The 18,791-nt window shown below is 41.2% G+C and overlaps 1 pseudogene; it reads right to left on the bottom strand.

Annotated features, from left to right (window-relative positions):
* Window positions 1-14,398, bottom strand: part of LOC123121263 (disease resistance protein RGA2-like) — a 42,651-nt pseudogene extending 28,253 nt beyond the window's left edge.
* Between the last annotated feature and the right edge of the window lie 4,393 nt (window positions 14,399-18,791).

Here is an 18,791-nt window from a genome sequence, read left to right as displayed (position 1 = left end):
CGCCCCCCATGGGCCTCCCCCCATGCGCCTAGGGTTTGGGAACCCTAGGGTGGGGGGGCTTCCCACTTGCCTTGGGGGGCAAGGCACCCCTTCCCCCCCTTTGGCCGCCGCCCCCCACCCTAGATGGGATCTGGCCGGCGCCCCCCCTCCCAGGGGGCCTATATAAAGGGGGGAGGGAGGGCAGCAACCTACTGCCTTGGGCGCCTCCCTCCTCCCCTGCTACACCTCTCTCTCTCTCTCGCAAAAGCTCGGCGAAGCCCTGCCGAGACCCGCTGCATCCACCACCACGCCGTCGTGCTCCTGGATCTCCATCAACCTCTCCTTCCCCTTGCTGGATCAAGATGGAGGAGACGTCGCTGCACCGTACGTGTGTTGAACGCAGAGGTGCCGTCCGTTCGGCACTCGGTCATCGGTGATTTGGATCACGGCGAGTACGACTCCGTCATCCACGTTCATTGGAACGCTTCCGCTCACGATCTACAAGGGTATGTAGATGCACTCCTTTCCCCTCGTTGCTAGTATACTCCATAGATGCATCTTGGTGAGCGTAGGAAAATTTTAAAATTATGCTACGATTCCCAACAAGTATGACCCACAGGAAATAGAAGCCCTGATTGGAACGGAAAAGTCTAGGAAGAGAAGTAGATTGGATGCCAGGAACAACCCAATTTCTACAAAGAGAGACCTGAGTCATATCACATGTTTCAGGTGCAAAAATTCAGGACACTACCAAAATGATTGCCCAAAAGGGAAGATGAGGACCCCAGGAGGCTATATAATCACAAGGAAACCTCGAGATATGTCAGAAGTAATATGTTTCCGTTGTGATGAAGCAGGGCACTTTGCCAGAGAATGCCCCAAGGAGACGGAGACTTGTGATAAATAGTTGAGTGCAACGAGAAAAATAGTAGTAGTAGTGTGGACAGTTCTTTTATTAGTGAGGTGTCGGGTTGAGGCATGTAATGGAATGAAGGAGATTGTAATATTTGAGAATCAATAAAGTTAGCATCATTGGTATTGATTTGGATTTTATGAGTTGTTACTCTATGAAGAAATATTTTGACCATTTTCGAGGATATGAGAAATATGGTCTATGGAAGATTGTGCATCTTAAAGGTGGTAGTACCATGTGAGGAAACTTGACCCTTGGAAAAGGTAATGATATTCCACGAAGTGGATTTCGAACAAAATAAGTACGAGTTTTATCTCGATATATTGGATACCCCAAGAATATGAGGGTATGGAGTATTATTGAATGTAAAGTAGGTAGTCTATGAAATTGGAGATGGAGCATGTCTACGTGTGTTCCCTCTGCGAGGAGTTAAACTATTTGGAGTTAAGGGAAAGTTAGGCCCGAGATTTGTAGGACCATACCGAGTTTTGGAGCGTATGGGAAAAGTGGCCAACAAGCTGGAGTCACCCGAAGGACTGTCAAGAATTCATGATGTGTTTCATGTTTCCCAGTTGAAGAAGTGCCATGCAGAGATGGCCAATAAGGACGCTTGACCCTGGAAAAGATAATGATGTTCCACGAAGTGGAGTATGGACTTCATAAGTTAAGTTTTTTTCAGTATGTGGGATATCCCACGAGGATGAAGAGATAAATTACTATTGAATATAAAGGAGGTATGATGTTGGAAATATGGATCAATGGAAATTCCATGATGAGTCTGAGTAATCATGTCCCAGTTTGGTGCCAATAGAAGGAAGGAAGACAGTACAATTGGATGGATTTTAAGTATGCTAGGAAGTTGGATGTTGGATTAAGGATCAGTTTCCCCAATGATGAGTTCAAGGTTTACCAGTGATGAGATGGGCCATAACCCACAGTCCCCAGGACATGCCAAGAAACAAGCACATTCTTGCTGAAGGAAAAACCCTGGAAGAGGATATACCTGTATCAACCGACGATTTTATAGGAGTTTACGCAAAACCTGAGAGTTGTGAAGGAACGATAGATGTTTGTTTGGCTTGCAGAATCCATGGATTTATCTGAACTTGGTTCGTCGACAAGAGAAATTCTGCAATGCTTGTGAGGATGACCGAGTGTTAGAATGCAAGATTCGCTAAACCATGTACAAGGTAATGATTTGGGTGCGGGATGGATTGGTCACCATACCGACTTACTCTTATTGTTCGCTTTGCTATATGGGATGGTAAATCTGAGTGACCTACCTATAGTAGAGAGACGACGATATTAAACCTTGCTTGAACCTTAGAATGGTATAAGAATGTTTCCCTTGTACACGGCAGTTGATGCCAATCGTAGGTTATACGGTGAGGATCAACCAGACCCATTTCCTGCAGGAGAAACCATAAATTGTTGACCACCAGGAGATGTCGATAGTTGTTTAGTATTGGCGCCTGACCCGTCAGCTAAGAAGACCCAGTCATGGAATAACCATACCAAGATGAAAGGATACAAAAGAATTGAGGAAAAAGGTTATGCCACTACCGGAAGAGCCCAGAGAAGGAGTTTTCCAAGAATTTGAGAAGACTGACACCGTCAAAGATAAGGATGGAGTATATGAGTTTTGATGGAACAGTAACAATGCTTCTAAGGGTGGTAGCACCCCAGACCCCCCTGTGATGATCGATGGATTTTGAGAAGACCCCAAACCTAACCTATTACTTGCTAGCCTCTCCGAATCTCGAGGACGAGATTCATTTTAAGGGTGGTAGGTTTGTAACATCCCAAAATTCTAAATTTTGGAATGTTATAATAAACAGATAGATTGGATTGATTGTTTGATTGATTGACTGGAAGTGATTGAATTCGAAATCTTTTGAAAGTTAAATGAGAGGGAATAAAAGGACTTTCCCAAACTTTCATTTTGCTTTTATGATCTCCGTGAATTCAAATTCTTTTCATCACAAAACCCTGGAGAGAAGATGACATGACTTCTTCCATTTATTTAAACGACAAGGGGTGTTGAAAATATTTGAATTTCATTTGAAAATATTTCACATTTCTGAAACTTTATGCAACTCAATGATTTTCACGAGAGAAGATAAAATGACTTCTTCAAAACATATGAAATATGAGTTGGGAGTTTCAAAGGTCAAATTCAAAGTCCTTTTGGAAATTATTTTTTATTTGGAGCTATTTCAATCTTATTCAAATTATTTTTCTCCAAAATAAAAATATACAGAAAATAGGGTAACATGATTCCCTACATCAGAAAATTGGAGAAAAATAAATTTGAAATCATCTTGGTATTTTTAAAATGATTTTTATTGGATTTTATTAAGGCAGTAGCACTGTTTGATTTATTAAAATTTGTGTGGACTTGATTTGACTTTACAAAAATGTTCATGCTATAGGAAATCTTTTTCTGCAAATTTTGATATATAATATGCCTATATAAAGTTTTATTTTTATTTTCTTTATTCAGTTTTTCCTTTCCTGTCTCTATTTATAAAAAAAAACTACATGCGCGTACTCTGTGACTATATGTCGTTCTCATGCGTAGTATAGTAGCTTTTGGCGCCCCATTGTTTTTTTTTCTCTTAAATAGGCCAGGCCCAGCCGGCCATATTCCTCCCCATATTTTTTTTCTATAGTTTTTTTTCTTTCTTTTCTTTCTTTTCAATTGCTAAAAAAAAGACTGCCGCGCGGCCGGCCGAACCACTAAGGCCTTTAGGCCCATGCGAGGCGCTCCCTTTTTGTCTTTTCGTCTACGTTTAGTCCCACATTGCCTAGCCTTTAACCCCTAAACCTCTTTTCCACCTATAAATATAGACCCATAGATCCTCCAGAAATTATCCATTGCGGATTAAATCAATATTTTGGTTTGATTAGCTAAAATATATTTCTCCTCTCCGGCGGGACTTTGGAAGTTGTCTCCTCACTCCGAAGTCGTCTTTTAAGTTTAGCCGCAGCTATTTTTCTTCTGCAAAACAGCTTGGCCCTGATTTTTCAAAACTTTTTACTCGTTCATCCAAATTAGATTAAACCAGCGCCTATAGTTTCGTCTTGTTTTCACCTATCCAGTTAACCTGTCACGTCAACTTTTTGAAATTTTCAAATTTCGAAATTTGTTCAAATTCATATTTAAACTTCTTTTGTTCATAACTTAAGTTCCGTAACTCCGTTTGAGTTGATTCTTTTTGCAAAGCGAAGCTCTTGACCTAAACTTTCTGATAAGGCCAAATTCACATAATTTTGGTGCTGTTAGAAATTGTTTTATGTTACAAGAGTTATTTGCTTGGTTTTGAAGTTTTCCGAATTGTTTTCTCCGATCTTTCTGATCTTGAGTGATTGCTTATGTATGGTTGCTACTGCTTGCTTACGATAGATTGACCGGAGTGTGACGAGTAGATCTATCAAGAGTTTTGAGTGCGAATCATCTTCATCAACATTGCAGGCAAGTTCACACTTTGATCATATCCCTTTCATACCAAGTTTTTATGCATTAGATTCAACCCTCAAACATTGCATGGTTAGGACCTAATTAAATTGTGGGTATTGGGAAGTAGTTGAGGTAGTATCTATTACCTGTTTTATTATCAAACCCTTGGGAGTTACTTCTACGTTTGCTTATATTGCTATGCTATGCTCGTAGACGTGGATTGGGTTTGAGTGAATTTTCCATGACAGATGTGAGATTGTTAATTTAATGGTTTACTTAAGGTGACAACTTAAACACACATCTGGGTGGATTGAGGTACCTGGGTATTCCAGGATTGCCTGTTTTTCTTTTGGACCGCCACCTAGGTTCAAAGGGATCATGAGATTATTCATGCTAGAAACTTCCGTGTGCAGCCACAAGCTATTATGGGCTCTAGCATAGTTGATTAAGTCGTGTGAACTCTTACAGTGGTAGACTAGCAGATGTAGGGGATGTAGGTGTACCGGTCTACCCATCGTAAGGTGCTAACGCTTCTGAAAGACTGTGTCTCGGTGATCCGTTTCTCAAACACCTTGTAGTGCGAGAAATCCAACGGAGGAGATCGAGTCTTGTGGGGAAAAGTGCACAAACCTCTGCAGAGTGTATAAACTAATCATGATTAGCCGTGTCCCCGGTTATGGACATCTTGAGTATCTAGTTCTTGGATTATCCCGTTGATCTCATCATGTTACTTTAATTAATCTTGTTGGGTTAATGATGATACTTAATTGGGATTGAGATGCTGTCAACCATCTCAATGTTTCACAACCACCATGATAGTTAAATAAAATTTATTCCTTTGCGGTAGGGAAAAATTGGCTTTTCGCAAAAACATTATAACCATAGAGCTTTTCCACCAGCCATATATGCATGTAGTGATAGCCTTTGTTCATCATTTCTCTATGGTGTGAATTTGCCAGCATATTCCATGTGCTGACCCGTTTTCGGGCTGCAACGTTTCATGTTGCAGGATATCTTACGACGAGTAAGTGATACGTTAGGGTTACGATTTCTACACTCGACTTTGCCGTTGGTGTTGATGGGAATCCACAACCTTGTTACTTCCGCTATTTGGATTGAGGTAATAGTATTTACGTTACTTTATGCATGTGATTTACCTCTGTTATAAATCCTCGAGTACTGTGTGTGTCAGCATACCGATCCAGGGATGACACTTAAGCACAGAGACTTGATCCATTCGGGTCGGGTCGCTACAGCAATGCTTGCAAGGCTTTAAGTGATGTGCATTACCAAGTGGGCCCAGAGATACCTCTCCGACAATCGGAGTGACAAATCCTAATCTCGAAATACGCCAACCCAACAAGTACCTTCGGAGACACCTGTAGAGCACCTTTATAATCACCCAGATACGTTGTGACGTTTGGTAGCACACAAAGTGTTCCTCCGGTAAACGGGGGTTGCATAATCTCATAGTCATAGGAACATGTATAAGTCATGAAGAAAGCAATAGCAACATACTAAACGATCGTGTGCTAAGCTAACAGAATGGGTCAAGTCAATCACATCATTCTCCTAATGATGTGATCCCGTTAATCAAATGACAGCTCATGTCAATGGCTAGGAAACATAACCATCTTTGATCAACGAGCTAGTCAAGTAGAGGCATACTAGTGACACTCTGTTTGTCTATGTATTCACACATGTATCATGTTTCCGGTTAATACAATTCTAGCATGAATAATAAACATTTATCATGATATAAGGAAATAAATAATAACTTCATTATTGCCTCTAGGGCATATTTCCTTCACGGACAACTTGTTAGGTTCAAATATTCAAGTTCAGAGAGGTGATCAATACATTCAGGGAGTTCTTCGAGGTTCTGACAATCTGAAAGATCCAGGTATTTCAAACGATTATGTTGGCAAAATGATTGTGGCAGCACTGGAAGTTTGTAGCAACCAGAGAGGTTCATGAACTCAAGCTTCGAAAGGTGGATGAAATCAATTGGCGGGTTTTCTAGCTCATGGCAACTTGATAGGTTCAGATGCTCTAAGCATGGAAAGCTAACATTATCAGGTAGTTTAGTGAGCTTCAAACAACTTGACAAGTTTAAGAATGAGAGTTTAGGAAGGCTACGAAATTTATCGGGTAGCTTTTGAAGATCACAACAATCTGACATGTCTAGGTGGTGTAAGCATGTAGGCTCACATATTGACTCATGCAATTCTTGGAGTACACAACACCCAGATAGGTTCAGATGCTCTAAACACGGAAAGCTAAGATTATCAGGTAGTTTTGTGAGCTTTGAACAACTTGACAAGTTTAAGAATGAGAGTTTTAGAAGGCTGCCAAATTTATCGGGGAGCTTTTGAAGAGCACGGCAATCTGACATGTCTAGGTGGTGTAAGCATGTAAGCGCACATATTGATTCAGGCAATTCTTGGAGTATACAACACCCGGATAGGTTGAGGAAAAAGAGCTGAGAGAGCTCCCCAAGTGATGCAGGTAGCTTAATGAGGCTGCTACTGCCTGATACGTCCAAATAGCAAAGTTTGTTGAGGCGACAAATACTGGCAGGCAAGGTTTCAAGCAAGGAATTGGACAAAATAAGTGTTTCCATGTTTTGAAGTTCATGGAAATACTTAGGAAGTGATGTTATTGGCCAGCCTGTGACATCAAGATACCTAATTAGCTTCAATTGATTAATGGAAGATGGCAGCACCACACTACCTCGAGCAGATTGACCTTTAGCTGAATGTCCACTTAGGTCCAAGACACGTATGTACTTGGATCGAGAGAATGCCTTTCTCGGGAATTGCAGTCCCCCAAAATCCCGAAAGTGGAGGGATCTAATCTTGCGTGAAATATATTTGAAAACCTTAGGATCATTCTTGAAGTTGATTAACTGTGCATGTCGGCTGTAACGAGCTATTTTCCAGCTGGTGCGGTTGGTAGCATCCAGCACAACAAAATCATCAGCAACAATTATTGATGCAAGATCATGAACCAAATCATGCATCACGAGTTCTGGTGGAGATTTGTAGTGCAATGGCCTTGGACCAACCTGCAGAGGTAACTACTATCAGTATAGTACTGCAAAGAGAAATGTAAAGCCCATTGAGAAAAAGGTAATGTTAGTAAAATGGAGTTAAGAGAAGACACTAGGATCCAATAAGATTGCAACTTAAAATCGTTCGAACCCTTACACAGAAGAATTATCCTACACATATTATTTTTACTAGAACAGTGGATTTTCATAAATTGTTTTTATGCCATTAAAATTTGAATAACGAACAGAGCATGTAAACCTAATAAACGTATGGTGCATATGAGACATACCATATTTCTCTAGATAAGTTTTTTGAATTTATTTACATGTCAAGTTTGACTTGTCTACTACGTAGTTTAATAATTTTGAAACCAAAAAAGAATCTATACATAACTTGCTTACTAACAATAAGATAAGTGCTTACTAAAGGAACCGCTCCCATGCCACTCCTTGAGCGGAACCAGGGCGCCTAACTCTAATCGCCAGAAGTCCATCCATGTGTGTAGTTCCTGCCGCTACCACTACCGACGGCATCTCCACGGCAGCGGTCGCCCTGCCCCGAAGGTGATGGGGGACCTCACGTTTGCACAGCTCTAGGTGAAGAAAATGGAAGCCACCTCTTCTTCAAGAGGCGGTGCTCATGACTTGGGATCCCACAAACTGGAATGTTCCCCCAATTTCAATTTAACATTCCATCCTCGTATTCTATGATTGGATTTTAAGTATCAATTTTACCAAAAATATACGAGTCACATGTCATAAAAAATATACGGTTGGAAACAATTTTTTCTTATGAATTGAATTATAATATATTTTCTGTTATATAATGCACGTTTTAGTGGTCATATTGATGGCCAAAGTTGATCTCAGAATACTTGGACACCATATAAATAAGGGTGGAGGGAGTACAATAATTTTGAATGGTGCTACCTGTTTACTTGGAACATGGGCGCAGTCCTATCCGGGCTAGATGCACATGAACCACATAAACGAACAAGAACCATCTCCACCATCTGCGACGAGGAGGTGGGCAAGATGAGTCCGCGATGACCCTCCGGTGAAGATGAGGTGTGGGAGGTGTTATGGATGCAAATTAATTATCTCTATTGCACAAGACTTGGGGTACAAGGAAATAGACATAGCCTAATAAGGAGTCCTAGACCAATACTAATATTCCTTAATAGGAGGCAGGTTAGGGAGGTAGGTGAGGTGCGCCCAATCAGAGGAAAGGGTGGAAACAAGATGTATCTGGATCCTCACTAGGCAACCAGAGCCTCCAGGCCAAATTGAGCATTCCAACATTGCACGACACTGGAAAAGCCCCGAGACTCCCTGAATGCACCCAGAGCCTCCGGCCTTCATGCAACAGTAAAACGAGCTAGGGCCATGTATCTTTCCCTTCTACTTACCCCTTCTTGGGAACCTATATAAGTCGTACATAGGACCAGATCTAGGGTTAGCAAAGGATTTATAGAATAACTTAGAGAGAGTTTTGCTCAATCTACCTTCCCAAGGGGATCTCCCGCGTTGGGATTCAAGGCCTCCTCTTATGGTGAAGAGTGAAGACACTGAGGAGTAGCAAGACCTCCTCTTGTGGAGAAGATTCCTCTTGGAATACAAGGTCTCCATGTTGGAGATGAACTATCCCCTCTGTTTACCGTTTCTAATTTGGATGTTGTTGGATCAACGTGACTTTGGCTATGAAATGTGTAGTTGGTTGTGGGATTTGATCTTCCTTTGTGTTTACCCCCTTCGATTTCCACTATTTTCTAGTTTTTCCTCATGTTCTTCCTCAAATCCACCGTCAGTTTGTGAATATAGGGACACCCTTATGGTTTGTCCCGTATCATTTTGTCTTTGGGGCCATTGTTAAATAACGCCAACCCATAAGAATAATGCAAATTTCAACGATATGCGTGCTAATCCATTAAAAATAACACTTACCTAATTTCAATTGGATAGGTGGTTGACAAGTGAGAGATGCATTGAGGAGTGCACATGGCTCCTAAAAAAACATTTCTAGAAAAGCAAATCCTACAATACGTCAGCAATACAACCCTTGTATCAATTTCACCAAACTCGGAGAAAACCAATGGCTCATATTAAGAGCACCCCGTCGCTCGTCTCCCAGATCGCCTTTTTGCAAACAAAACAGGAAATTTAGGTGTGAATATACTCTTGAGTTTTTTTCGTATATATCCAGGTCAAGACTTTGGATACCGGATAACTTAAATTTACAAAGGGATCTCGGGATCTGCGGTTACCCATGGTTACCCGAATATATCGGATGGATACCGAGCGAAAATATTTGAATGAGTTTTGACTTTAATTTTTGTTTAAATCAGGAAAGTAGCGGGAACCAATAAATTTAATAATTGCACTTCTGCTTCGGCAGACCCCGTAAACACATTGACGGCTGAGATTAACCCATACATCTTCATAATAAAGGGCATGATGGTCTTTCTTGAAAGTACGTCGTATGCGCTAGCGTGCCCATACATGACATTTCCACCTCTGTCATGGGCCGGCCCATTTACACCATTGGGACATCTTAGTTGTTTTGACATTTTTCTCTCAAAAAAAAGTTGTTTTGACATTTATACCTCCGATTCTTTTTAGTGTGCGTATAAGAAAAATTCTGTTTTCCTAATCTGTGCGCCCCTGTTTGTAGCACCGGTTTCTATGCTCCCCCCCCCCCCCCCCCCAACCATCGGCTTGTACCCCATTAACTACGATTACGCCTAATTAAGATTTGAATTTACAATAATTGAGATTTATTTCCATAACCACTCCCTTAAATTACGCCTAATTAACACAAGATCTAATCCATACTTGATGTGCACGTTAAGCCATTTGCTTCCTTACCCAGCAATCTAGATTCAAGTATATTATTTAAAATTGCTTCCAAAGTGAGGTTTCTCAGCTCCACGACACGTAGAAAATATTTCTGATGTGATGCTTTGGTTTTCTTTGGAGCAATATATTTATTTCAAGGTGATACTTGCTTCCATGGTGAAAGCAACATGCTACGGTTTAATATAAATTCGTTTATATGTAATGATAATTTTTGCTTTGAATAATCAAAATCTTGTTTCCATCGACTAGATAATTGCTTCTCAGAAAATCAGACATACGCTATAAAAAATACCCATTATCATGTGTACACAAGTCACAAGCACACTAGGTGGTAACACAACTTGGCATGATGCTTTAAATTAATCATACAAGGTCATGCAAAAATTGGGACATTCAAGGATGTCGACAAACAATGGACCAGCCAATCGTGGCGGCCTCCTATGGAAAAAAGTATTTAATTCAATAACTTTTTTCAAAACAATAAACTTTTTTCAATTTCGTGAACTTTTTCGTCCTTGGAGTTAGGGGTGGGTATAAAAACTGATAAACTGAAGACCGGACCAAAAAAACAAATTGTTAGTTTCTATGTTGGTGTCGGAAAATTTCTGCTACATGTAGCGACCAGCGCACGCCTACGGCAGGGACTTCAATTACATGGGCCAAACTGATCACTTGCAAAAAAAAGTTCACGAATTTGAAAAAGTCCGTGAAACTGAAAAGGTTCATCGATTTTAAAAAAAAGTTCATGAATTTGCCAAAAAAAAAGTTCACGAATTTGATAAACGTTTGCAAAATTTAAAAACATTCATCCATTTGGAAAAAATCAGGGATTCAAAAAAAGTTCATGTTTGAAACAAGTTCACAAATTCAAGTAAATATTCTTGAATTTAAGTAAAAATGAAAAAGAAAAGAGAAGAAGAAAGAAAAATTTAAAACGAAAAAGTGTCCAAACAAAACCAAAAAAGAACTAGACTGGGAAGATGTACAACAAGAAGAATTAAACCCATTAAGCTACGCATGAAGGGCGGCCAACTAGCTATGCCACGTGGCGCAAACTGGTTGGCCGCGGTGAGAAATCTTTTAGATGAAGGTGTGGATTATTTTTTAAATGTATTTTTTTAAGATAGAGGTGAGGACCCCTGATATTTTTTAAATGAAGGGTTACGCAAAGTGGCACTCGCTGGTAGGCTGCGGTGCTAATTTTTTTTTTAATTTTTTACTTTTTTAGATGAAGGTGAGGACTTCTTCTAAAACATTTTTTTAGACAGAGGCGAGGACTCTGTATTTTTTTAAATGAAAATGTGCGCACAACTTCCTGTCAAGCGGCGCCACATGGTGGCGCCCCAACCACTAGTAAAAGAAGTAACTAGGCATAAACATGTATGAGGTGGGTATACTGCCCTTATATGATTTGGCCGCGGGGGGGGGGGGGGGGGGGGGGTTGTACTGAAGCAAGCCTCATTTAATTATACGATTTTTGGGGGGGGGGGGTACCGAAGCAAGGCTCATTTAATTATCGCGAAATCTAACTCATTGGGCGGTAAGTTCTCTTACTGCCATCTGCTCCAAGGTTCAACAAATATTTTGTTTCGAGGGATTCAAAATTTCTGAGATTCTTTTGTCCGGGAAACCCATTTACCGAGGTGTGCTAGGAAAACCCGTTTCTAGGCGGTAACTGAATCTACCACTTGGTAACCAACACCAAGATCCAAGGTGTTTGTACCAGAGGCACAGTAGTGATGAGCGCTGCCTAGCGGACAACCATGAAGGACCATGTGCGGAGTGCAGGGACTAATTTTCATCTTCACACTCAAACCAACGAATGTGATTTACCTGCGATTTTCTTTGCTTCCATAATTCGTGCATGAACTTTTAAGTCGATCTAGGTTTGTTCCTGCTAACCATTGTGTTGTGATGTTAGGTTGGTAGCTCTCGTAAATCATATCTTGTGGTTTACTAATCTACTAAGTTGAGCTAGACTTCGAGAGCCTATATTAAAATTATTAGAAGTGGCAGGTTGCAAAAGAAATGCCACAAATGCTCATGAGAGAAGAATAGCGCTACGCGAATAATTTGGCGGATTCGATATACCATATTACTGGAGAGAGATCTAGCAAAGAATCTCAGATTTAAAATGAATAAAATTATTTTTTTAATTAATAAATTGATCGAACTTTATATTTTAGTATTCTGGTACATAATCTGGGCATTAAATCCAGGAACCGAAGGACAAGAAATAATCTCAACCCAATATAATCAAAACAACAGACCTAGTAAACTACAAAACCAAAATTATCAGAATTAAAAATAAGTGCTAATTTGGAAATGGATATATTAAGCAAGAAAATGTGTTATTGACTTTAAAGTTAAAAACAAATCTAGTAGAAGAAAAAATAAACCAGTCATCCAAGTGAAAGATACTAACCGAAGCAGTTCCTGGAATCCGAAGAAAGGACATCCCCAAAAGGTAGTTGATGCATCTTTGACCATCGTACCCTGGATAAATGTATCCAAGTGCATTCCATTGCTGGATTAGACGATTTTTGTCCATGACAAAGCCCTTGGGGAAGGCTGCCAAGTATGTGAAACACATTTTGAATTCTAGCTTCATGTAGCAATAGCTAAGCATTAGTCTCTCTAATGTTTTTTTCTGATATACTTCTCTCAAACCCAAATCAAACTTGGTATCTCTTATATCTTTCCATGCCCCCACGGTCCTTATCTCCGACATTCCTTGCCCAAGAGCATTTGCCACGAGTGGTAAGCCCCCACACTCCTTGCAATCTGCTTCCCAATTTCTTCCAAGCCATTGTGGTCATCATCAGGCCCAAATGTCCTTTGCTTTATTAATTCCCAACAGTCACCAGGTTCTAAAACACCCAAATCGATTATGTCAGACTCAGGAACTGGGCAAATTTTCCTCTGATTTGCGAGAAAACCAGTGCGCAATTGTTGCACTACGCCTAGGTTTCGGGTAGTTACTATGATACGACTACCCTTGCGGCCATGCTGTAACATCTCCTTCAACCTTTCAAGATTATTTCCATCTTCTTCCCAGAGATCATCCAGAACAATCAAGTATCTTCTTTTAGCAAGTTCTTTTTTCAGAACTTGTTGCAAATCACAGTTGTCATGGTTGATAGTGCCATCCATCATTCTTCTCAGGATTGCACTCGCAATTTTGTGCAAATCAAACTGTTCAGACACATTAATCCAGATTGAGGCGTCAAAGACACTGACCCTCTTTTCAGTAAGAACAGATTCAACCAGTGTTGTCTTGCCTATGCCACCAAGGCCAACAACTGGAATGATGGAGATATCCTGGTTAGCTTCACTTGTCAGTAACAGGCTGATTATTTTCTCCTTCTCCATATCCCTCCCCACCATTCCAGTTTTCATGCCACAACCATTCCAGTTGGCTGCAAAAGTTTCACTGTTTCTGCTCCCTTCTCCCCTGGCTTCTTGAGGCACAAGATTGAGCACCATTCTGCCCTCCTCTTTAATTGCGTCTATTTTCTTCATCACCTTCTTCATCTTATGGGGCATGGTTTTTCGCTGCAGGAGTTGATTGTTTCTGGAAATCCATAAGTTGACCTGCAAAAATAGAAGTTGAAGTCAATTTCAGTCTCTAAGAACATCTTTTTCAGATTTGTTTCAGCTCTCATCCATGGAGGCACCGATGGAGAAGAAGGTTGCATGTTACAAAATACTCCCTCCGTCCGAAAATACTTTTCATCAAAATGGATAAAAGGGGATGTATCTAGACACATTTTAGTTTTAGATATATCTCTTTTTATCGATTTTGATGACAAGTATTCTCGGACGGAGGGAGTAAGAGATAAAGATGGGCTATTGCATAATCAAATACACAAAGACATTTACAAACATGGTAATCAAAGAATCAATATCTTTTTAGATAAGAGAAGAAGAATAATATCCGAATGAATACCTTCGATTGACTCTTCTTGATGAGCTCATTAGCGTCCAACTCATCAATCATGTCCTCGACATCATATGAAACGCGCTTAAGTTTTGTAAGCCACTGCTGATATAGTCTTCCACCTTCTCCTACTCGACGCGACTTGTCGTCGGCATCAAGCAACACAGCCTCCAGATCTTTCATCTTCTCCCCCAGGTCCAACACGTCCTCTCTGTACCTCCACTGCAGAGTGATCTCCGATGCAGCATATTTACCGAGCTTGGTGACGACTTGTTTCCCGACGGCACCCGCAATCACCGCCCCAAGCACGCTCATGGCTCCCCAGCAAAGCTATTGCTCTCTTCAATGAGAATATTGCTGTGTTTGTGAAGTGTAAGAGTGCAGCGAGTTAGGCATAGGGAGGCAGTCTTGACTAGACACATACAGGCTTTCGAGGAAAAGATGATGGTATTTTTGTGTAGGGTTGGTGGGCAATACAGCTCCTTCAACCAATAGCCTCCACCGGTAAGTAACCACACAGAACAAGTACAGACAAACCTCAAGGAATTAAGAAGCAGAGAGTTGCTTGAGCCCATCCAACCAGTAGAAACAATACTCTGTGTTAGCTAGCTCCGATTTTTTTTTCAGCAAGTGGCAGATTTGATTAAGCCAGAAAACTTGCTAGCTTGCAGTATTGTACTCCCTCCGTTCCGAAATAATTGTCCGAGGAATGAATGTATCTAGATGTATTTTAGTTCAGATGCATCCATTTGTATCCATTTCTACGACAAGTATTTCCGGACGGAGGGAGTATTTGGTTAGGTACAACAACTATGTCTCATCTGGCCGGCGGCAATCAGACCCAGATACCAACCCATTTTTCTTTTGGTGCCATGCTTGACAAATATACTACTAATGTGATGTGCCCCCTTCACAACCATGCTTAAAGCAGAAGCACAATTATTTGGATTTTCTTTGGCTAATTCTCCAACCTTTTTATTTCATTTTTGATGCAGAACATGAAGTAGGTTCTTGAAACTTCAGAAAGATTGGGACCACAGGAAGCTCTCTGCAAACACTAACATCAGAATGTGATGACGAAATAGTTTGATCTCTTCCCTCCTGAGCTAAAAGCCTGATGTAAATTTTTGACTGCTTGAAGGCTGACTGAGGTTGCAAGGGGATATATTCAGAACAGACGTGTTTGTAAATTGGTTAAGAGTGTAGCGTCACTCCTTCGTTCAAGGAAAAAGATTTAAATATGGTTGGGGGACTCCAAATATCAAAAAATGGTTAGGTGTGCCCCTGACTTCTGTCGGCCGCAAATAAGGCTGGCTCAAGTTTGTCCCACGGAGAAAATAAGCAGGAACACGAGAAGCTCTCTGCAAACACTAACAGCAAAACGTGACTGACGAAATAGTTGGATCTCTTCCCTTCTGATCTGAAACTGTAACAATCAAAAGCAACGCAGTCCATGTATTAGCAAATATCAACATTGAAAGGCATCAATAATTAAAGACTGACTGAAAGAGATGATCTCGTAGATGAGTGAAACTGGCCATTCAAAGAAAGTAAATAATAAATTTCAATATCTGCTGCAGCTGATGGCGAGCTAGGAGAAGCTAGCAGGAAGGCCCCAAAGCTGAAAGCACTCACATCACATTGCTGCCACTGAGGAATTAACCCTAGCGCCACATTAGCACCGGAACGTAGACAACTTGCTAGCTTGTACTAGTACTGTACTGTATTTGGCTAACCCAGATACCTTCATTTTGTTTACAATAACAGAAGAAGAAGAAATTAGTGACACGTGACGTACCCTAGCGGTGACTTGGCGGGCGAGCAGATCCACAAATCCAGCGGTGACTTGCTGAGGGAAGAGCGGGAGCGGCGGAGAACCGGCGGCCACGGCGGGGCGAAGAGCGACATGACCGGCGGCGGCGCTAGGTTTATGGATCTGTCAGGCTGCAGAGGAGGTGGAGGGGGCTCGGCGGAAAAAAATTATATGAGACCAGGTCTCACAATTAGCAGGCAGGGGGAGAGATTAGATGCTTTGTGATTTGTGAATGTCACGTGTCATCCATCAGGGCGGGCCTCACCTGCTAACCCGTGAGACCTGGTCTCATATAATTTTTTTCCGGGGCTCGGCTATAGCCTGCTATGTGAGACCTGGTCTCATATAATTTTTTTCCGGGGCTCGGCTATAGCCTACAGAGCAGAGGAGAGTGGCATCCGAAGGTAATTTTGCCACTCCAAGCACGTTTTTTTTCTTCCTTTCTTTTGATTATTTGGGATCATTAATCATGATTTCGAACCAATATTATATCCCCAATGATTTTTTAGTATTTGGAGTTATTTAGTTATTCCAAAGATTTTGTGGTATTTTTTAACCTATATATACCCAATAATATTTTAGGCAACTTTTTTTAAAAAAATATGTCACTTTGTGATCGTAGAGGGGCAGCGGAAGTGACCAAAATAGTAAGCTAGTTCTTCACGAGCCCCCAAATGGTGAAACAAGAGCTGCACATTATCACAATTTCTCCACCTCGGCCATGATTGAAACATAGAACAAACACATCAAGGATCTTGATGCCAAAAATTCAATCTCCAAAGATTCATCTCCATAAGAACAAATTAATAAGTGACATATTCACCGCCTCCAGTGCTCCACTTGGGAGCTAGCTCGGACATGCACGGATGCCCACCAAGTCCAAGCAATGCTCGACCTGGGCCTTCGGGACAGCCTTGGTTAACATATCAGCTAGATTATTCTTTGTGCCAATCTTCTCAATATACAAAGTTTTCTCTCACGCGTGATGCCTAATGAAGAAGTTGTCCACGTCAATATGCTTGGTTCTCTCATGAAACTTTTCATCTCTTTTGCAAGATGAATTGCACTTTGGATTATCACAAATCACAACACGATCAACTTGCTCAATGCCCAAATCACCAAGAATACCATGCATCCAAATGGCTTCCTTCGCTACCTTTGTTACTGACATGACTCAGCTTCTGTGGGATGACAAAGCAACAACATGCTGCACGGTTGCTCTCCCGCTAACACAAGACCCACAAAGTTGAAATACATAATCGGTGAGGGAACGACTCTAACCTTGATCTCCACATCATCAGAATATGAATAACCAACAACATGTCCCGGATTTGCTGCCCTTTGATCAAACATCAAGCCATACTTACTTGTGCAACGAAGGTACCTGAGGATCCACTGTACAGCCTTTCAATGTTCTTTGCCTGGCCTTGACATAAAACGGCTCACACCATGCTAACTGCATGAGCAATATCAGGACGCGTGCAATCCATAGCATACATGAAACTGCTAACAACACAAACATAAGGAACTTTAGACATGCACTCTTCCTCCTCTTTATCTAAAGGCTTCGATGAGGTAGACAATTTAAAATGTGCTACCAAAGGAGTAGAAAATGGCTTTGCGACATGTGAAAGCGATGTAGAACCTTCTCAATATACCCACTCCGTGAGATATAAAGTCTACCCAAAGACCTGTCACGACGAATATCCGTACCCAATAATCTCTTGGCTCCACCCAAATCCTTCATCTCAAACTCACTCTTAAGCAATTTGTCGGCATTTACGGCAAAATAGTTTACTGTAGTTGAATTAGGGCTGTGGCCCTTTCGCTCTAAAAAACCAGCCAAATATATTATGTAGCTGACAGCCGGACCATATATATGCACGTACAAAAGATTCTTACAAAACAGAGATAGCTATCCTCCATGTCCATATATAGAAGTAAACATCTCAACATGAACCATCGACAACCTTTATTTATAAATAAATGACTTTACAAAACAAGACGAATAAGGGAATATGTTGCCAATTTGCATGGCATGGCTGCTCCCAGTGAGTTGAGCACGGTCTCCAAAATTAGACGGCGCTTTGGAGAGCGGGCACAGGATCATGGCTGCTCTGGTCAATTTGCATGGCATATACTCAGTTACCAAACAAAATGGCTAAGTTTGTTGCAAGAAAAATGGAAGGGCTGTAAGAACCTGTACTCAGTTACCAAACAACATCAGATGATGCCGTCTGGTGGATCTTAATTGGTCAGGCTGGAAGAAATTTATTTTTGTGTGTGATGAGGTTGCTTTCACAACCAACAATCAATCCATCTGTACACATAGCTGACAGCCGGACCATAGATATTACTACTTCTTGTAGTTGTCACTGATTGCTCCCACTACTGAACAAGACTTGTATTACTTCTGTTGTGCTGCTGTATACTTACATGTGTTTTTGCTGGTGGGTGTAACCGAACAGAGATTAGGTGATCCCTCTAGTAGAATGGTTCCACGTGGGGATTGGGTGGCGACACCAAAGCCCTGCACGGACTAGTGGATATAATCCCTTGGAACCGAACATAGCCTCACTGCTCTTCCACCATCAAAATGTATATGCTCCTTGAGAATCCCGGCTCTGAAAGAAACTGTTCCTTGCAACTGGCCACTCCCTTAAGCTCAGCCTCATTTCTTGCAAATTGTGAAATTGATCTTCATTGAGATTCGGCAAGTACGGAGCAGCGATGTGAGCCTGCACGCATAGTTGACCAGGTCATGTGGATGTCGGCTAG

This window comes from Triticum aestivum, chromosome 5D, assembly GCF_018294505.1.
Source record: "Triticum aestivum cultivar Chinese Spring chromosome 5D, IWGSC CS RefSeq v2.1, whole genome shotgun sequence".
Classification (NCBI taxonomy): Eukaryota; Viridiplantae; Streptophyta; class Magnoliopsida; order Poales; family Poaceae; genus Triticum; species Triticum aestivum.
This window is presented reverse-complemented; position numbering and strand designations above follow the sequence as displayed.